This window comes from Nanorana parkeri, unplaced genomic scaffold (genome assembly GCF_000935625.1).
Source record: "Nanorana parkeri isolate BGI_ZX_2015 unplaced genomic scaffold, ASM93562v1 scaffold1779, whole genome shotgun sequence".
Classification (NCBI taxonomy): domain Eukaryota; kingdom Metazoa; phylum Chordata; class Amphibia; order Anura; family Dicroglossidae; genus Nanorana; species Nanorana parkeri.
Genome location: NW_017308047.1, coordinates 115,585 through 137,722, shown reverse-complemented (window position 1 = coordinate 137,722; position 22,138 = coordinate 115,585). Strand labels below are relative to the sequence as shown.

At 42.0% G+C, this 22,138-nt stretch overlaps 1 protein-coding gene across 2 annotated transcripts in view; it reads left to right on the top strand.

The window, feature by feature from the left end:
* Positions 1-22,138, top strand: part of LOC108799654 (transcriptional enhancer factor TEF-1-like) — a 149,089-nt gene that overhangs the window by 50,403 nt on the left and 76,548 nt on the right. The gene's annotated exons all lie outside the window — the stretch shown is intronic.

The following is a 22,138-nucleotide window of genomic DNA, read 5'->3' as shown; positions in this document are numbered from 1 at the left end:
CCAACATACACTGTAGCTGATTGGCTGCAGTCACTATTCGGCCTAGAATTTTCTGCCCAGATCCGATATTCACATGTGTGTGTTTTGGAGATCAGCAGGGTTGTTCACTTCTCTTGCATGCTCCACAACTCTTCACTCTCTAGTGAATAATCTAGGACAACATAGCTGCACTGAAAATGTTTCTAAATTGGAGAATTTTTCCAAATCAGCTATTGTGGCCTAGATTGTTCACTTCTACTGTCTTCTCCAAACTCTTCACCCTTTTATGAATAACCCTTAAGGTCTCCATACTTGTTATAGGTCAGTAAAATCGTATATTAAAACTAGAGATGCACCGAAAAGAAATTGTTTAAACCGAAACAAAACCAAAAATAAAAAAAAATTGTCAGTCCGAAACTGACATTTTTTCCCCCTAACCTTTACAAAATTGTTTAACCTCCCTGGTGGTATTCCCTAGTGGGGCTTGGGGTTAATTTTCAGTACCAAAAGCGGTAACCCCGAGCCACACTCGGGATTAAACTATGCGTAACTTACCTTGTCCACGAGCCCCGCTGTGTCTGCCATCATCCGTATTCCGTACCTTGAGAGCGCCTGCGTCGCAGGGGGCGGAAACGGCGGGAGATTTAAAAGTAAATATTGAAAGAAAAAAAAACAATCAGACTGCCAGGGGGGTTAAAATATTTTGTTAATTTTTATTAAATATTTTTATTGTTTTACTTTTACTGTTAGGGGCTTCAGGGAAATTTCAGGGCTCTGCACCGACCCCTAATATTTCCCTTTTAATATAGAAAAAAAGATTGAGAACACAGAGTCCTTAATCTCTCTCTCTTTTTCTGCAGCCCCTGTTGTGAATGAACAGGAATCCTCTATACTCAGTGTTCCTGTTCGTTCATAACTTGTGGAGATAGTATGTTTACCATGTCCACAATCATGAATGAACAGGAGGTGATGTAGATCACTTCCCATTCTTTCATATTTGGGGACACAGTAAACATACTATGTCCTAATAACAGTGTAAATTTTCTGAAACAAGCATTTTCTAGGGGAGATAATGAGTTCACCAGCACATCAAGGCCCACTTCATCGATCTGTCTTCTATTGACGTTTAGGAAAACATGGTGTCAAAAGCAAATGCAATGCTTCTGAACCACATGCGGTCCCTCAGGTAAAACAATGTGACCAAATACGTTGCATTGTTTTGCCTGATGAAGGGGGACCGCATTTGTGTGCTGGTGACCTCATTATCGCCTTTAGTCTTATGGTGCAATCCAATGGCCATTTCATCACCCATTTAAGCTACACGTTTGGATACATCATTTTGGAGTGTGATGGGGTACCTTTTATAAACATTTTCTGATAGAGACATTACCATGGTTTTTTTAAAATTTTGGCTAGAGTAAGAAAGCATTAAGACCATGTGACAGGTTTCTTTTTGTCTCATGTGGGAGATTTCACTTTACTTCCTGTCCTAGCGGCACAGCGGGAAGAGACTGTCAGAAAGCTGTCCTAAGAATTGGATTTTACCCATTGGAAGAATTCTCTTTGCTTACTGTCTCTGTGACAAGTCCAAAATTTCAGATAGCCCATTATTTCTGTTTCTATGACAATGGGTCACCAGAACCAATAGTAAAAAAATGACAGGGATACGGACGGAAACAAAAAAAAAACTGAGGTTCTAACTCTTCTTCACTTCATAATTAAAAAATAAAAAGTTTGGGCTTTGTGTACTATTTTGTACACTGAAGGACGAAATGTTTCCATAATGAGACAAAAGCTTCCAATTTCTTGTATCACCCTGAGTGCAGCAGGTCCATATCTGCTTTTACACCGGATTTGTTTACAGGACTCGTGCTTTTATCTGAATGCTGCTAGTTTACATTCGAAAGACCTGTTGCTTGGCCTCTGTCTAGCCTCCACCTGGCATGGGTGTACCCTTTGCGGGAGCTGCTGTTTGTTGGTGTCTGGCTGTGAGATATCTGAAGTTGGCTTTTGTTATGTAATACCCTCATAGTCGCTCTCCTCCCACCCTTCCTTTCCCTCTCTCTGCCTTTCTAGGGGGTCTATGATTCCAGTAAATGAAGCCTGTGCAAGGTCACATGGAAAGAAGACACCAGCGGGTGGGAGGGGAGTCAGGCTGGAGAGAAGGGGGAGGAGGAGGTGGTGGTAGATGAAATCCGATCTTTGCCTCTGCCTGGCAGGACAAGCTCCAGTGTGTTTGGTAGGATTGGTGGGGGAGTAACACATACAGACCTAATCTATTACAAGTCAGCCCTGCAATGAAGGATTGCAGAGTACGGTTAACCCACTCAGTACCTTTCTGCACCTAGCTTTAGAATTTCTCTGCTTTAGAATTTGCAAGCATATTTTTTCTTAGGCAAAGTAAATGATCTGCTCTTGGCTTATCTGTAAAATTCCAGTGCTGGAAACAAATACATTGTTTATGCAGTTTTCCCAGACTACTGAATGGCAGTGTGGGATTATTTCTAAAATAGGCTTTCGTAGTTCAGGTAATTCATTGATGTAGCTATTTTATCATATTCTGAAAGTGTTTCAAATCACTGCGCAGGTAAAAACTTCTGATTCATGTAGACCAGCGATTGGTTTCAGGGCTTGTTTACATCCTGTGTTGTGACTGGTGTTTCTCTGCACCCGATCAACGGCAGTCTCCGCAAGGGCAATTGTTTCTATTTGCACCGCAATGCTCCCTCTTACCTTAAGTCAGTGACAGTCACCAGTGAACATAAATTAATAAAACGTCACTTTGACATTTCATTATTTATTTATTTTTTAAAGGGTAAACAGTACCTTGCCTAACAAAGCAAGGCACTGCCCCCACCACCGACACACAAGAGACAGTAGCCCACACGCTAATATGGATCATTTTAGTTTTTGGCCAATGTGAATGAGCCCTTAGGGTCTGTTTACACCATCCCTTACGGTGCATTGCAGTAACAAATGCAATAAGGCAACATGTCCTATTTGTTTCAGCACACACCAACACAGTGTCCATGTTAGTCCAATAATTGTTAATCGCACCCCAAAGCACTAACACAATGCGCTTTGGACGCACATAGGTTGCAGCACAATGCACCACACTGCACAAAAACACACTGCCATGCATTGTGGTGCACTAAACCAGAAACAAATCTGCATGTCTGTTTTTTTTCTTTTTTTTGTCTTGTTGCGTTGACTGCCTTAATGCAACACATGTTAATGCACAACATAGAAGACAAGTCAGAATGGGCCATCAAACGGAGCAGTGGAAGCTCAAAGAATTGTTTACCATGCAAAGGTAGATGCACACTGAAAGAGCTACCTGCCATCCTTGACACTGCCAAATACTTAATTGGTGCTTTGGTATTTGTACTTTGTTTACTGACCTCAGCAGAGTGAATTCTGATTGGCTGCTAAAGGTTACTGCATTTTGTACTTTGATTCTTGTATTTCTTATTGAATAACCTGGTTTTAGGCAAATGCGGTTTCCATTGGGAATGCATGAATACATGCATTGATCCACATTGCAATGGTAAAACATGCGTCTGTGTGTTTCTGGATGTTAATGCTTGTTGCAACGCTCATTACAATGCAATGTGCTTTGACATGAGTTTCCATTTTCTAAAAATATTACCAATCAGCAAGAAAAAATAAAACTCAATCTGCAAGTGAAATTGTGATGTCACGTGTTAACTGATGGCAAATATGTGACCCAATAGTGGCCAGGACATGTTCTGTCATCACAGTATTGTGTTGCTGCCTTTCATGTTGGCCTTGTGACTTAGAATTATTCATATCTAGAAGTAAAGGTAATCGCTTGGTTCACTTCAGGTATAGTTAACATCCTGCATATTTTTTTTTTTCTTGCATCAAACTGTACAGTAATGTTAGACAGAAGTGACCTGTAAGGCAATACAACAGTTCCAACCTATCTGACCCCATAGTCTTTTTAAAGTGTGTTCATTATGTTCAGATTTCAGTAACATAAAGCATGCAATTACAGGTGAAACTCGAATAATTAGAATATCGTGCAAAAGTAATTGCAGTAAGTGCTGCAAAAGGGGCCCAAACCAAGTACTGAGTACATATGCATGCTTGTACTTTTCAGAGGTCCGATATTGTTCTATGTACAATCCTTGTTTTATTGATTGCATGTAATAATCTACTTTTTTGAGGTTGGGGATTTGGGGTTCTTTGGGTTTTCATGAGCTGTAAGCCATAATCATCACAATTATGACAAATCACGGCTTGAATTATCTTGCTTTGCATGTAATGAGTCTATCTCGTATATTTCACCTCTTAAGTTGCATTAGTGAAATTATTCGAGTTTCACCTGTATTTGTTGGGCTATGTTACCCAATGCAAGAACAAAAGCAGTTTGCCTCGTGTCTTATGGCTTTAGTTCCCAGTGCACTGTGTTGGTGTGTGCTGAAACAAATAGGACGTGTTGCAATTTTGTAGTGCATGGCACATTCTGATGCACTATAAGGACATAATTCACAGATGGACTGCGTGAAGACCCCTGCAACCCTGTATGCATGCTAAGGTGAGCAGGAAGATCCATACAGCCGTTGTGTGTCCAATTTTTCACCGGCTGCTAGGAACACATGTGACAGCTTGGTGCATAAACAATCGCATTCTGCATGCTGTATGGGCCTCTGAGCTCGTGTTAATGAGCCTGAACATATCACAACGTGCTATAGTGCATAAGATTAATAAATTGGAGGAAAAAGGAAAAAAAAGAAAGCGCTGCAATGCATATGAACACATTGCAGAACATTGTACGTTGCAACAAACAGCAACACACTTTAATTAGGTTCACAGTAACACGCACGCTGTGGTGTGTAAACAAGCCCTTTTTTGTTTTCTAAAGTCAGTTCAGAGAGGAATTCCGACTGATTGCTATGGTTTCTGTTATGCTTTATGAAATAAGCCCTTATAAATGATACTGAAAAAAGGTGACAGCAGGGCGAAGAGCCCAGTGATGAGCGTAAAATTAAAACATCAAATCAGAATGGAAACTCGAAGGTCAGTGACATTTACCCAGTACATTCATCCTTAGAATGCAGTTTAGTAGAGTATTCCTCAAAGCTTTTAAAGAACAAGATGCATAACAAAGTTGCCCTCCTATGTAAGGTAATGCTGAGCATTTGACAAAAAGTTTTCTTTAACTCTTGGCGCTAATGGCTGCCAGCTGAACGATCCACTTGCTGTTGCATACTCAAAGTTTTCAACAGTTAATCACAGTTTTTCACGCAGACTTGAGGGGCTGCTCATCTAAGGCTCGGGGGCTTCCACCACGAACATAGAAAACAAAAGGGAACAGAGCGCCACCTCCGTGTGTAAAATCGTTTATTAGGATAAATAAAACGAGGGATAAATGTACTCACAAGCAAACGTTTTCATCCAGCTTTAACAACAAACGAGAGGCCACACTGTCTGTTAACCCAACGTGGTCTCACCCCGACTATGTAACACGGTAGCCTCCGGTCACATCACTGTCCACCGGCCGCAGTCAGCCAAGATTGATGCTTTTCAGGGGCAAGCCCCCTTCATCAGAATCATAGCATGAAAACGTTTGCTTGTGATTACATTTATCCCTTGTTTTATTTATCCTAATAAGCGATTTTACACACGGAGGCGCTCTGTTCCCTTTTGTTTTCTATGAGCATTTACATAAGCTCTGCATTAAAATCACGGTAGCCTCCGGTCACATCACTGTCCACCGGCCGCAGTCAGCCAAGATTGATGCTTTTCAGGGGCAAGCCCCCTTCATCAGAATCATAGCATGAAAACGTTTGCTTGTATACAATGCTGTCTGGATCCGCCCACCTGCGTGAGTGACAGCTGGCTCTGCCTATCTAGACGCAGAGCCAGCTATACCCGCCCCCTCCCCCGTCCATTCTGCCAGTCAGCGTTGGAGGATCGGACAGGGGAGAGGGGGGGGGATCCCTGCAGGGAGCCGTGAGTGACAGTCAGAGCTCTCTGCACGGATAGATTGAGAAGTGAGCGACGGTATGTGTTCGCTCACTTCCCGATCTACTGAGCCGCCCTGTGACAGTTTCATTGTCACAGGTGGGCTCAGATTATGAGGCTGAGCGTAAATCACTTGCCTCATAATTCTCCTTTTAATTATATCTGTGTCCCACAAAGTCAAAGTAGCCATTTTGTGAGTGAGAGTGTTCACAGGGGTCAATGTACTAAGATGCGGTACGCTGTCAAAAAATGGTTCATGCACCAATAGACATTAGTGCATTACTGTGCTGCACTGCGTTACTTGATTTCAGCTTCCTGTGATCCCCTGTACATCAGCATTTGGGCTGGTAGGGGATGATGCAGTATTTGGGGCCAGTCGGGTGTTCTGGAATCATGCTAACTGGAGGGCAAGGGAGCTCTCTGTTACATAGTATTTGAGGTTGAATAAAGACACAGGTCCATAAAGTTCAACCTTTGTGTGTATGTGTGTGACTGTGCATGTGTATGTGTGTATATGTCTGTTGATGGTGCTTCACTAGCTGTGCTGCTTAAAAGTGACAACACAGGTCACCAGACTGGTTGTGTTGTCTACTAGGGTTGTGTAAATCTCCGAAGTGGATGGACAGAAAGATAAATCCAGGTAAGATAGCTCTCATATATGTATTTCCACTGTCTTTTTAGGTGTCTGCCCAGAATTCAAAATCTTGCACCCTTTTCCTCAAACACTGATGCAATTTCTGTCCCTAGCCGATTTCCTCTTGCGGGAAAGGAAGGCCTATGCTCAGATTGTGTCAATTAATTTTTGAGCATGCACACAATTCATTATATAGCCAATTACCGGTGCACTTTCTATGAGGTCCTGGCAGAGTTGTAGTTCAAATCATGTGACTGATGCTCACTTATCACAGGATCACTGAATGATGGTAAATGGTACATCACCCCATAATTAATTCTCCATCACTATGACATTAGAAAGGAGTCTCCCGCTAAAAGATAGCTGCTCCCTGATGCCCGCGAAAGAAAAAGAGTAAACCTTTCCGGGATACCTGGTGGTTCTACTCCCCCTGTTATCTATTTTTTGGGGGGGTTTTTTTCACTCTGGCGGCCGCTGGTCCGTCAGAGTATAAAGAAAACAGCATGGGAATGAAAAGATAGCCTGCTATTGGCTATTTCAATTTGTAACTGCCAATAGCTGGCTAGCTATTGCACCTGCCCACTGCTGCTATCAATCAGAAGAGGTGGACCTGAAGTTCTCAGGTGCAATAGCCAGTCTTGCTATTGGCTATTGCAAATTGCAAAATGAAATAGCCAATAGCAGTCTAGCTACTTTTTCCCATACCATCAGTTGTTGTGCTTTTTTTTTTTTTTTGCTTTGTTTTTTATTCTGACAGTGGCCGCTGTAAAAAAAAACAAACAGAAAGGAGACCTCCCTGAAATGAGAAGAGCACCTCCCTGAAATAAGGCAGGTCGCATTCATTGTCATGGACTCTTCGGTGCCCAAACAGGCACACTTTTGGGGCTTTATAAACTAAAAACATAGTTCTGGCTGGCACACATAATCACGTAAATATAAACAAATCTCTTTGTGATTGTGCAAAATAATGAAACGCTTCTGAATGGGCCTTTATTTGCCCATTTTGTTCCTCGTGCCTCCTCAGTGTCACTAGTGTCTGGTGATTTTATACCCTTTTCTGAAGGTTCTGCCCACAACATAGTGGCCTCTATTGTGTGATGGCGAGAACAGTTTAGGTGCTGCCTGAAGGAAATCCTCTATTGGTCCCCCCCCCTCACTTTACCCTTGTCACGAGTCTGTATTAGGACATGTGACCATGGTGAGCTCTCCATTCTCCATTTCCAAATTGATTCACATTCTACAATGCCCCTCCACAACTGTCTTGCATGTCAGAAATTCCTGCATAGCTCGCTGCATTTGCTCAGATTCACTGAATTATTTCAGAGTACAGCACATGTGTCTTCCAGATGGAGCTGTTCTCTGTGAAATTGCATATGGAAGATGGATGGGGACAGAAGTGGGGGGAGAGAAACAGAAAAGACACAGCACTCCCTAGTTATGTCCAGTGCTCAGTTCTTGTATATTGTATGTACATGTACAAGGAAGGTACTATCCCATTGGAACAAATTGCTGAGGAGTCAGAGAGAAAAGCAGGTCTGAAGGACAGTCTGCTTTGCCCTTGGCACTCTGGGCAACTGCTTCGTAAGGAGATATAGCACAGAAATTATATTTAACTTTTTTTAATTTTTTTTTAGCTTCTGCAAAATCCATTTTTATACCCCTTTTATCCTTTGTGTACATATGATTTGCATTCCAGTGATTCTCATTGTTTAGTGGACTCTCTTGTGTCTATAATATGTTTGCATGGGTACACGAAAACATTAGGTCCTGTTAGGTCTGAAGCAGTTAACAATTAATGTATTTATATCCTACCTGTAGTGAGTTTTGCTTGTGTGTATTAGTGTACTCTGTCAGTCACATTTTTAATTCCCAATCTTGGGTAACAGATCAATATTCTGGTGTAAATCCAAAAAACTGACTGCAGTGCCAGTTGAAAGGTATTTTCAATCAATTTCTACCCAATGTTGATTTTGCTTCGTTACTCAAAACAGGGAAATGAATAAATCCGCACACAGCAGATTGCCCTGTTTGAAAGCTCTAAAACTAGTCACAAAATTTCCAAGAGTATTGCCAAAAGGAAGTTTTCTAGGTATGTTCTGGCATTTTGTGGAATAGTTCAGTACAGACAAGCTCTGCACAAAGTGTTTATGTCAAGTTATAGTGTGCCATGCAAAGTAGATACAAATCGCAGCATTTGTAAGCGATGACAGTACATTTCCCCCAACATTTTCTAATCTGGCATCCATCTGTACCTCTATTATTTGGTTTACTTGTTAGGACATGCACACAGTCCTCAAGGACATTTAAAATATTATATTCTCCCTCATGTCTTCTTCAATCCATAAGCAGCTGCCTCTGCTGCCCATCCCTAGTTACGCCTCTGAATGTTGGTTTAATTAATGCTGAAATTACAAAGACAAGGCTTTCTTCTTCCATGGGTTTTTCCTGCGGTGTGTTTCAAGAACCAAACTATCCTGTATGAACAGCTGCGGACAGCTGTAGCATCTCATTTTATTCACTAATTTCAAAGATTGATGTCTGCTCAAGATCTCATTAATAATGTTAGTAGCAGTCATCCTAATTGTATTGACTGTACTAAATTATTCTAGTTAGGACATCATACTCTAGACTCTGTAAAGGAATGTCTGCATGCTAAATTTCTTAGTAATATGTATTCACAGTGCTGCATACTGTTCAACACGATGAGTTTAGGACAAATGTTTGATGTATTAGTTCCTCAAGCTAAAAAAATATTCTTAATAGCCTTTTGTTATGCCACTTGCAAGGTAAGCAGTACATTGATCCAAACTGACCACATAATAGCACTGCGAGTTTCAAAAAACAGTTCATTTGTGGGGCAAAAAAAAACTTTTAGGCTTAATGTATAAGCAAAAAATGTTCAGTAACTTATATCAACCAGATTGCACTTTACTAATGACCCATTTACACCATAGTGTAGTTCTAAACGCATGGGATCTGTGTGTTCAATGCACACTATCGCACAGTACACGGTACTGCACGTGATCGCTCAGCTGTCGGTATAGAGCTGGTGTGTGACATCTGCAGTGTTCCATGCTAGCTCTAAGTTGCAGGAAGATAGTATTTTACTCTTCCTGCACTTCTCCTTCGACCCCTTTTTTTGTGCACATGTTGTTATAATCCACATTTTAGGCCTTAAAATTACTTCAAACCATCCAAACATTCTATATTTCCTGAAAGCCAACACCGTTTAGAATTAAATGGTGGCAGTTGCAAATTATAATGTTGCACGATAATGGCGCAACTCTTTATCAAACCCCAAAATTTAGTGAAAAATGCACTCAAGTTAAATTTAGTGCCCCAAAACACAATATAATACCCATTTTTTTTTTTTTGTAAAATATAAAAGATGAGGTTACGGTGAGTACCCAACATGCCCAGGTTAAAAATTGTGTGCGTATGTGAAACGGCGACAACATTCAGTACCCCAAAAATTCCATAGACGACGCTTTAAGGCTGGGTTCACACCTGGGCGTTTTCTAGCGATGATTGAAGCGCTGAAAAACGCTCTGCAAGTGAAATCCCATAATTTCCTATGGGCGTATTTCAGCGCGTAGAAACATGCTGAAAAACGCCCTACGCCCAAACAAGTACAGGAGCTTCTTTTGGGGCGTATTTCCGTGCGTATCTATTGGTATTCCCGAGTGTGACTCGGAGTTAGCAAATCGGTAACCCCGAGCCACACTCGGGAATACAGCGTTGGTCTTACCTTGTCCGCGATCCCCGCTATGTCCTCCGGCCGCTGCAGTCTTCCAGGTTCCATCCCTTTGCGAGCGTCCGCGTCGCAGGGGGGCGAAACCGGCGGGAAGTTTGAAAGTTGAAAAAAAGATGGAGAAAAAAAAATCATACCGCTAGGGAGGTATAAAAACGAGTGTCAAACGTGCTAAAAACGCGCCTATAGTAACGCCCAGGTGTGGAACCCGCCTAAGAGCCCCTACAGGTCATCGTATGTAGGCGCACCCGACGCAAGGTTACGTGAATACGCAAGTGCTTGGGGGGTTACTTAAACATTTTTTTTCATTATTTTTACATTTATTTTATTATTATTTTTGAAAACTTTTTTTATTTTTACTTTATTTTAATTGCTATCACATAGGGAGTCTTACAAGCCCCCCATGTGATAGCAAATTGGTGGTGACCGGTACAATTTAAGGTGACACTGGGGGTCCAAAAAACCCCTAGTGTCACCTTTCCACTCTAAATAAGCTATTGAAGTGCAGATCGCACTTCAATAGCTTATTGCTTGGCTTCAGGAGCCGAGCAATGACAGCTCAGGGACTGGGAGTGATGCAATCCGTGTTGCTCCCGGTCCCATAGAACGGGAAGGAGATCGGTGAACAGGCCTGCTACCAATGACACACTGTGTACATCACTGGTCGCTAAGGGGTTAAACTTTTGACCCTGTCCATAAAGGGAAGAAAGGTTTCAAAAAGGTGTAGGGATGTCTAGGACAGACCTCCAATCTTGTATGATATAATCAAGATGGAGCACTATCTGGGATAACACTCCAAGGCAATGTTCAAGGACCTTAGGAGTTGGAGACAATCCCAAGGTAACCACCAGACTGACAAAGGGAAAAAAGGTTGCAAGAAGTACCTTCACCAAAAGAGACAGGAGTAGGAAAACAACCACTCCCTACTCCAGAAAACAGTAGGAGAAGTAAACCTGCCCACAAGTACACAGAGGTGTTTGAACTTAACAAGCTATGTGGCCTCTCTACCTGATCTAAAATATATGACTATGTCCTTTGACCTGTCCCAATTCAGCAAAGGGTACACCACAATGGAGAAAGGGGAGAACCTTAGCTAAAGAGCTAAGAACAATTACCTGATTAAGGACAGGAGCAGGAAAGATGACTTTGAGAAACATCCCCTAGAGGCTGCAAAGTAGGAGGGCTTGACTCCACATATTCTGAACCCATAAAGACACATGCCATCTCCCAGGGGGAGGGTGTACAGCTGCTCACTCAGCAGGATGATCGTCCAAATGCAGGGTGATACGCATTGCATCAAGTGTATTTCCACTTTTGCAGCCAAATTGGGATAGCCCCTACTTTACATGTGTTACATGTTCCCATTTACATAGGCTGCAATTTTTTAATTTTTAATTATGCCATGTCTTTTTCAATGATATTTCTACAAACTCCATGACTGAAAAATCCTGCTTAAGCTGACCATACACCTATAGATTATCTGCAGATTTTCTATGGTCAGATGGAAAAAGCGCAACCGATTCCTCCATTTACGCCAAACTGTGTGGATGGAGGAATCTCCCACTGTGCCAAGCCTCAGTATCTTGCTAGTCTGCCCCTCTGGCACCCAAAATACCTGAACATTGCCTGCATCCAATCAGATTGTTCTGGTATTTTGAGAGCAGCGGGGCCGACTAGCAAGATACTGAAGCTTGGTCCAGTGGGAGATTCCTCCATCCACACAGTTTGGCATAGATGGAGGAATCTGTTGCACTTTTTCCATCTGATCATAGAAAATCTGCAGATAATCTATAGGTACATGGTCAGCTTAAGTTCTCACTGTCTAGGGGGTTGGGGGGAGTTTTGTTTCAAATAATTAACCCTGTCTGTAAAGTGCTGACAGATTTAATTATACTATTGTAAACTGGATGAGTAGGGCTGTCTGTCTTAACGAAGGGATAAAGACCTGAGAACATTGTATGTTAATGAACTTTTAAAAACACTGCCCCTCAGACAGCCCTTGATCAGCTCATAGGCATCTGTAGAGTCCTATGTATAATCTTCCAAAGAAACAGCTAAAAAGTTTGAATTAGTTATTTTTTATTTTTTAGGTATGCTGTATGACTTGAAACACATAAGACCCCTATAGAGGGGGGTTCTCTAATTTGACTGCAAAAATGAAAATCCCTTTTATGGTTTAAAATAATAATCCCTTGTATACCCAAGTCAACTGCAGAAGACTGCAGTGACCCAAAACAGCCTCTCCCGACTGTTGGGATTCTGTGCCTGAATCAGAAATTATAACCGGAGCTGTTGACCAGAATTGACTTATGTTCTCATGAGTGATAGAGGCTAACTCTAATGGCAACCCTATGGACACAATAATCCAGTAGCTAGGCACAAAGAGGAAGTTCTTAAAAGACTTGGGGGAGGCCTTGACCCCACCCATTGGTGTTGAATTAGACTCTGTAGATGAAGACCCTATAATGATCCCTGGTTCCAGATTATAATAGTCGGTTCCATCTGGGGATCCTGGATAATTACCTCAGCTTATACTCCCCTAAAGCTTCTGGAGGTGATCTGTAGCAGCAGGGCTGTCCTCTTTGTGTCTGTGAGAAGACATGTTGTGCTGCATAGTGGTAAGCAACTAGGCCTGAAGTACTTACAAACCCAGGCAGCTGGTGCTGATGAGGGTCTCGGGTAGCTGGAGGTGACAGAATCACTGTTGGTGGGCAGTGGAATGGAACCAGAGACTGGGGGTGCAGGATTGTGCTTCCTCTAGGCTCAATAGCAGGAAAGACCGTATGGAGAGATTAACCTAGCGGATGGCATAAGTGCTCAATCCCTCGGTCTTAACCAATCCACAGGGGCCCAACTAGCCTAATTCACGAAGTGAGCCTTCAGAGACAGGGTCACACGAGAGGCTGTCCTAGGAGAGTGATCTGTGGCTAACTGACACGGTACACAAAGGTCAGGAAAGCATCACAATGCAGAGGCCAGTGCCCAAAGATCACATACCCGGCTAGCTCCAGTAATCTTCTAGTCAGGGTGGGTCTAGATATGGCCTCCAAAGTTGATGCTGAGGATATGCCAATTCAGATAGCTGATATGTAGAGACCAGCTCAGGCAGCGGTGTGGTCTTGAATGAAGTTACAGAAGAAAAAATTATCAGTGGTTTACCAATGATCTTGGTTTAAGTATTTAAAGAAACCCATGAAAGAAGGTCCAAACCTCCTGTAGGTCGCAGCATATAACCTGACTATTTCAGAATTCCAGATTTCTTGTGTCCTTTATTAGACTTAAAAGAAATATGGTTCATAATATGGAGAACAACTCCTTGGTGTATATTTAAACAAGTATTCATCAGTTCTTCAAAACTTGCTTAGTGGCATGTAGAGGTAGCTGGGCATAGGAGCAACGTTGCCACCTGTGTCCTGCTAGCAAAATCTTCTGCAGAGAAGCTGTAGTCTTTCTAGAATTTTAAAGAGGTTGATTTAATGTAGCCATTTTAGATACAATACAATAGTGTTAAGCGGCATTCCTCCATCTTAAACTTCTTATTGCTTTGGCTTAGCTGCCCTGTTTCCCCCTCCCCTGGTTGCAGATTTTTCTCCTCCACCTGCCTAATGGCGTTAATGCGTGTCAGTTAAATAAACTATAGGCTGGTTGCGCCCTCACCTCTGTATGCAATTTTTTGTTTTGTTTTTCATTATCTCTGTAATCCTCTTTTTTTTATTCTTCTTCCCCTCTCCTGGCTGGCTGTCGCATGTCGGCAGAGAAGAAGTGAAAATTCTAGACACACCCTAAAGCTGGCAGGTGCTGCCTTCTAACTGTTAAGCCCATGAATGCACAAGCAGTGGCCTTTGACCCCTGAAGCAGCTGTCATGCCTTGCTGTAGTTTCCTTTTTAACACTGAGGCATGCCCATTTCCTTGAATTTCAGACTTTTCCCTCCTGCGTAGATCTCTCCCTAACCCCCTCCCCATTCTCCCTCCCTCCAACAACTGTATGTTCTATCCCAACTGGGACTAGCTGCTCATGAACTTCTTCCATAAACTTCTTTCAGCGAGGATAAATCAGCAACAGTTTAAACTTGTATTCAACTCCTCTAACGTCTCAGCCCCCCCTTCTTTTTTTTTCTCCTTCCTCAGATGTCTTGCAGCATTTGAAATAACCATTTTCTTGTGTAATTCGTAAAAAGGAAAGGTCAGTTTCCAAGTTATTCTCTAGGCTGAAAGTCTGTCTGAAATTAATAAAGAAGCATTAAAGAGTCAGTCCAATGAAAACTGATATTGTTTAGTTTTATATGGATGCCAAAGGCATTAAAGAAAGTATATCTTTATTTCACAAAAGGGCTTGTGCCAGATGCTGTCTATGTATTGGCAGACTATAAATATAATTAGGTTCTTTTGGCGAGCATAAATCACTGTTCCTGCCACTGCTCAGAATGTCCGTCTTACATCATTAGTAGGGCAGACAGCATACTTCAGAGGAAATTGGTGAAGGTAGAAACTTTGTGTGGCTGGTGATTTATTTAATTGTGAGCTGCTCAGGGTTCACTGGTCGTCCTTGTAGCCACATACACTAGGGGAGGTAGATGCAGTGCCTGCCTTGTGCAGGCCAGGAAGTCGAAACAGGAATTTCTGTTTTAACATAAAAGTATCTGTTAATATTTATAGTATAAACATTTTTTCTTTTTATCAGCAACATGCTTCTTAAATCACTGAGCCACTCTAAACTCTTTAGTATGTCTGCATTTTTATGCAATGCACAATTGTTTGCAACACACTGTTGTGAATGGATATAAATGAAAGCTGTTAACTTAAAATAAAGTAAAAAAAAAAGTAAAACACTGTGATGCATTGTTACAACGCACCACAATGTGGGTGCACAACAAACTGCCCCTGTGCTCCTTTGTGTGACCTTTACCCTGGGCAAAATAATTTGATCTCTGGCTACCATGAGCTTTGTGGGTGTTCCGTGTCATTACAGAGAGCATAGATTCTATTTCCAGTTGGACAGACTGGTAGATTTGTAGTGATATAGAAAGATCAGCAATGCACAGCCAAGCATATACCACCTATTAGTTGTGGAAATGTAAGATACTTTTTTGTTTACCAAGTGTCATTTATATAAACTGGCACAAAGTTTATTAACTATCCAAGAAATATTTACTGTTGATACAAAGTGAAAAGGGCCACTGGAGTTACCAGAATCCAATAAGAGATCGTGTTGGGATATGTGTAGAATAATCAGTGTTCTCCTGGATATGTTCAATGAACTTGTCTTAAAATACAGCAAGATAATGAAAGGATATTGTGCTGCATGAATGGTAAGTTGTATATTAATATTCTGTTGTCAGCATTCTGAGCACAAGAAAAACCAGTTGAGAAATACCCGGGGGCAAAACCTGGGTTCAAAAGAATTTGATGCTGAGTATACAGATAATTGAGACAGATTTGATTAAATTCTGTTAAAGATAAAACGCACTGCACAGCATGTGCAGAAACTTGTGCAGATCTGGTCCGCATTTGGTGTGAACAAGCCTTTAAACATGCTCAGAAAAATCCTGAAAATTAGAGCATTTTCTGGATACTTGAGAAGGTAATAGAAAAGGTGTAGAGGGGTTATACAGAAGTGTGGACAGAGGAATTAATATGTTGACAATTGTTGCATAGTTAGTAGCAGGTAACAGATCTGTGTGAGGGGAAAGCCATTAGGCCAGAATGTCCTGTCTGCTGTCTACAGTAATAATAGGGTATCAGAGTGGACATGTATGTTTTATATTATAGTAAGTTTGGAAGCCAATAAGATTTTAAAGCGCAAGTCATGTAATATGTTATCCACCCTAATCACGTGCATAGAAAAGAGGTAACGCGGTCGTTGTTCCCTGCAACTAGGCTGTCCATGAGCCTTCTATCATTGAGCACTGCAGCCCTTGCAGATAGGGATGGGATCTCTATAGATTAACAATGGCATATAAAAAGTAAATCATTAGGGGTGTAGTAGAAGATGTCCACCAAGGGAGTGTTTTTAGGATGGTAGGGGAAAAATCTTTCACCAAGATGACTCTGACACTGGTCTTCTCCAACAGTTTGCTAGGTGAGCTAAAAGAGCTGCTCTGTGATATAAAGCGAAATTGGGGAGGCCAACTCCTTCCATTTTCTTAGGTTTGGTTAAAGTTTTAAAACCCACACATGGTTTATACATTTGATAGCAGCTGTTTGATAGCTTCTGGAGTTGTTTAAAGTAAGATTGTGACAAGGTAAGAGTATCATTTAGAATTTGTTAAAGGAGCCGAGGAAGCTTTTTTTTTTTGCTAGTATTTGGGCACTCAGATCAGAAAATGCTATAGGTTGCCATACGAAGGAAAAGAGTTTAAAAATTTTGTAAAAAGGGTAGGGAGACCTTCAAGAAATCCGATTTGCCTGTGTTTGCCTTGATGTTACTCAACTCCCCGAATCTGGAGAATAGTTTTAAGATGTTAGGAATGGTGGTTATTGGAGATGCTATGCATAGGTCAGCCACGTAGAGGGAATGCTTACGGTGATGTGTGCTTGGATAGATTGGATAGAACACGATACTTTAGCCAAATGTTTCATAGTTGCAATAGAAAGAAGTAGGGATAAGGGGCAACCCTGTCTCATGCTTTTTTTTATAGAGAGTGGGGCAGGAAAAAAACCAAAAACATTCACCCGAATCCTGAAGGATTGTTTTAGGGCCATGACTTTGGAGATAGTGTGACTTACATCAGTTTGTGAAAGTGTGGACTGGTTAAAAGTCTTCTCATCATCAACTGACAAGGCATAAAGGGTATGGATGGACCGGTGTGGAACTAGTGTGATCTAAATTATTTTTTGGGTGGTAATGTCCCTGGCTTCCTTCCAAATCCAAAGGGAGATTAGCCCTGGTGAATCAGTCTAACCCTGGCCATACACCTATAGATTATCTGCAGATTTTCTATGGTCAGATGGAAAAAGTGCAACCGATTCCTCCATTTACGCTAAACTGTGAGGATGGAGGAATCTCCCACTGGGCCAAGCCTGCGTATATTGCTAGTCGGCCCTGCTGGCTCTCAAAATAACCTGAACAATGCCTGCATCCAATCAGATTGTTCAGCTATTTTGAGAGCCAGCGGAACCAACTAGCAAGATACTGAAGCTTGGCCCAGTGGGAGATTCCTCCATCCACACAGTTTAGCGTAGATGGTGCAATCTGTTGCACTTTTTCCATCTGACCATAGAAAATCTGCAGATTATCTATAGGTGTATGGCCAGCTTTAGGAAGATGAGTTTTAATCTGTTTTCCAGGATTTGTGATCAATGAAATTGGTCTAAAGCTACAACATTGGCTAAATATTTGTATGGGCTGGAAAAAGACATGAGTATGGAATGGAATTGCTAACCTTGACAAAAAAGGGAGCAAGAATGCCTCTAAGTTTAAAAAATGGTCTGTAAATGCTGGACTGTTGCCAGAAAAGGGAGAAGACAATGCCTGGAGTAGTTTTGTGTATGTATTAGGGTGGATTACAAGTCTCCTCCTCAGGGGAAACCCTAAGCAGAGCACTTTTGGATATTGCAATGTTTTGAAATTGATTAACATCTGTACAGTTATAGCCAGCTTAAAGTTGGTGCATTCTAGAAATTCAGAAACAAAATGGGCAGCATTACTTGTAATCATCAGTCATTGCCCATCCTAAGGCTTAGTCTACATGAGCGCTGAATTTTGCCATGGACTTGGAGCCTGGGTTTTTAGTCCCAGTGTTCCTCATCATTTCAGCCATGTCTCCATTAGCATTGAGGACTGTTCCATGCACGCATTTAGAAGGAGATATGCAATACAGGTATGCTACAGCCTGCTTTCAGCATGGCATCTGTAGCGTTTCATTGAGTGTCGGAGAATCTCATAGGTGCATTAGAAACGCTGCAAACCTTAGGGGTTTTTTAGTCTGGTAATGAGTTAAATGAGCAGTGCAGACAGGGACAGACTGAAAGAAGTATGACTCATGCACATGATTGTTTTAAGACTTAGAAGGAGGAGCAGGTTACCTAGTTAAACCTGCTGTGTGCGTGTGAAAACAAGCCCGGATAACTGTAATACTCTGTTTTCAATTTTGCCAGTGCGCACGGTTTTAAGTGATAATATGCTTATCCAAAGGAAAAAATAAATAATTCTGCTAGCTTTCTCCCAGTGGAGCAGACCGAAAAAGCGTTTTGCTGTGTGTAAAAAATAATGGGCAGGTGCCTCAGCCTACCACCTGCCTCAAATTTGACGGACATTACACATCAGGCCTGGGAAGCTGTTTGCTAACATTTGCTTCGGGCACAGTAAACCTATTGACAGTGAAAGAAAGCAGCCGTTTAAACAGAACCTGTTCTACTCTCTGTTGAGTAGAAGAACAGCTATACTATTGCATGCTTTATTAACTTGCTACAAAAGTTTTAACCCTTGGCAAGGCTGACTGGGAAAAGATCTGTTAATGTTGAACATGGAACAGGTTAATGCTCTGAAGAGATTCTTACTTCTAAGTGGGGGCCATTGAGCATTTCTCAGCGTTCCGCAGCCAGTTGATGAGAGTCTGTGCTGTAGTAACACAAACGGGCTGTATTGGCAGAACAGCCCCTGTCCTCCTAAATGGCTTTATTCTTGGTGTTGTATAGAGTGGGGAAGGGTTAGATAGCAATAAAAATATGCCCATGGTGCTATTTGAGGCTCCGGTAAAGAGATTTACCTTTGTTCCTGTCCTACTGAGAATTTTTTACCAGATAGGAAGTAAGGAGAACTCTCCCAACAGCAACACAGATGGAAATCAAAATGCTTTCTTTGCAGTAGAGTAAAGGTGCCCATACACCTTACGACCATCGCAAGACTTTTGTCTTGCGATGGTCGTATGCTTATTGAAAGCTCGTACGATCTGCCCACCTTGGACGGGCAGATCGTACTTGCGATCATCCAAAGCCCGCCCCGCTGAGGGGCGGCTTCCTATGACCCCAATGCAGAACGGGCAGTGTGGGCGTGCGCACACCGGCCCGTTCCGCAGCTATCGGACGAGCAGGCTAGAAACCCGCCGACAATCGTACGATTCTTGGCGGGTTTTCGAGCATGTTGGTTCGACAAAAGACGTGCGACCATACAGTAGAAACGGTCACACGTCTTCGTTCACACTGCTCGATTCTCGTACGATCGCGGGATTTCGCCCCGATTCTCGTACGAGAATTGAGCAGTGTATGTGCTCCTTAAGGGAGAGCTACCCCTGACCCCTGTCAGATTTTTATTTCTGTTTGCGTTCCTGTGGCAGATTTTCCCCCCATTTTCTGTCTGGTAAAACTTGTCAGAACAGGAAGTGAAGGTAAATCTTTCTAACTTTGCCCCAAATGTCAGTAAAAACACAGCAAGAGTTCTGATTCTTTCGCACTGTATTCAAAACTAGAATGTTTTGGACCTGACATCCATTTTAACATTGACACTTAGCAAAAACTCTGTTTCATTGTAGCTCCCAAGACTTGTGCTTACAAGCTAACGGATGGCAACAGTTTTACAATTTCTAACCATGAGGTGACAAAACCACAGCAACCTCTAGTTGATCAGTAACCTGTACACTTACTGAATTTTTCTCAATTGCCTATTCCAAGAAAACTGATTTGCAGTGCTTACTCTGTTTGAGTGCAGGAAATCCCTTTATTTGGATAGCTTAACACTCGGTACCCCTCTCACTATGCTGTTGAACTAAGCCAGGATTATTAAAGAGATTCATGTTTGGAGTTTATAAGGCAGTGGCTGCATTTGGAAGGCTCAGTTTATGGTTTGTCTGAACTCCAGTGTTTCCTTCAGACTGTAGATTTGGCTTGGTGCAACTTTCAGCCTCGCTATTGCTATATTTGGTCACTGATGTGCTGTGACTTGTCTCGTTCAGGGGGATGCGTTTGCCTTGGAGCTCTGCTCTCCAACAAGGAACAGGGTGGGGGTGTAAAGCAGATGTACTAGTGGATGACCAAACGGTGGATTCACATGGCAGCTGTGACAATATTCGCTCTCTCCAACCTGTTACAAACACAAGTCTTAAAGTGTTATAAGTAGTTTAGCAGTCTTGTGTGTGTGCTTCTAAGTTAATACATTTACCAGTTACTGTATGTCTGGCCAGTTTGCACTTGCCTATTACAAGCTAAAGCTTGTAAATCTCAAACTATTGTTCCCTGTATGCTTTGCAACAACTTGGCATTCCGGTGCTTATATGTGGACATCGGGCAAGCAGTGTTTTGCATGGTGCATGGAAAGCTTCCGAGTTGCGCATGGGGCATGGAAAGCTTCCGAGTTGCGCATGGTGCATGGAAAGCTTCCGAGTTGCACATGGTGCATGGAAAGCTTCCGAGTTGCACATGGTGCATGGAAAGCTTCCGAGTTGCACATGGTGCATGGAGAGTTTCTATGCTGACCAGGTGATGTTGGTATCTCCATTATATATTGCATTCATGTCATACTCAAATAAAACATGTGGATAGGATAACCCGAGGGGCAACATTAGTACTTCTGAGAACTGCACTTACAAAGCTGAAATACTGAAATATATATTTTTAAAATGGTTAGAAGTGTTTAAAAATCAATTTTGTCTTAGAATTTGTACATTGTAAAATGTTAAGTTCCCAAACTGTAAAATGATGAAAGGTAGCATTACCATACTGGTAGTTTAATATATTGGGAAGGCTGAATACACATTGAAAGAAAATTATTTCCTGTTTTGTACTATTTTCTGCCAGTAACATTTGTTGAAGTCCTTGTGTGTACAGGAGGTGACGTTATCTTATAACTGTGGTAAGGCGCATTTGCTGTTCATCGAAGTGACACACTTCAAACAGGCTACAATACTACTCACTTCTTCCCTTTTACTTAAAGGGTTTCTAAACCCTCAGCTTTTTTTGCATATATTTACTGCTAGCTAGCTGTAGATATATGCAAAAAGTTTAAACAAAAAACGCTTTAACAGTGGTTTAAACTTACCTGTGTCTTCCCCGCGTGTTCCCGTCCGAAAATGTGAAAATTCTCAGGCGGCAGCAAAGGATCTTGGGGCGCCCGCATGCACAGTTCAAATTTTTGGCCGGGACGTGAGGAGGGATGCAAGGTAAGTCTATGGAGGCGTGCACCCGCATGCAGACACCGTGGGACAGGAAGTGCCAGCAAGCCCATAGGAGTTAGCACTGGATCGGACACCCGCAGCAGCGCTGGAGAGAAGGCTGAAAACATCAGGAAAGAAGATCGGATTAAGAGACATAATTTAAGGTAAGTGCTTTAATTAACGTTGGGGTGAGGGGAAAAAAAAGTTGCCTTTTAATGTCACTTTAAATGTAAATGTTCAGAGTTCCTGGACCCACTTGGTATTCGTGGAATGTGCATGCACCTCTGGTCACATGTTCAGAGTGGAGGCCTGTAGGTTGAATCACCCACCACCTCCTATCTGATGATCTCAGATACACTTGTCCTATCTCCATTTGCCATTCAGCAAAAGTCTCTCTTTTTTTTTTTGTATTATTTTAATCTACATGATAGAATGATGCAGAAAGAGGAGTGAATTTAATGATGGGGTGCTGAGCTGGAAACACTGGTAAGATACATAGAGGTATCCACCTGTAGGCTGGGTTCACACCTAGGCGTATCGAATATGCGCGTTTGTCGCGCGTTTCGTGGTGTGCGTTTTTACCACGATTTGCGGTAAAAAATGTGCGACAAACGCGCGTTTCAGAGGGCTACTTGGCTATATCCCAATGGATATGCGTGGGAAATACGCCCCAAAGAAGCTCCTGTACTTCCTTG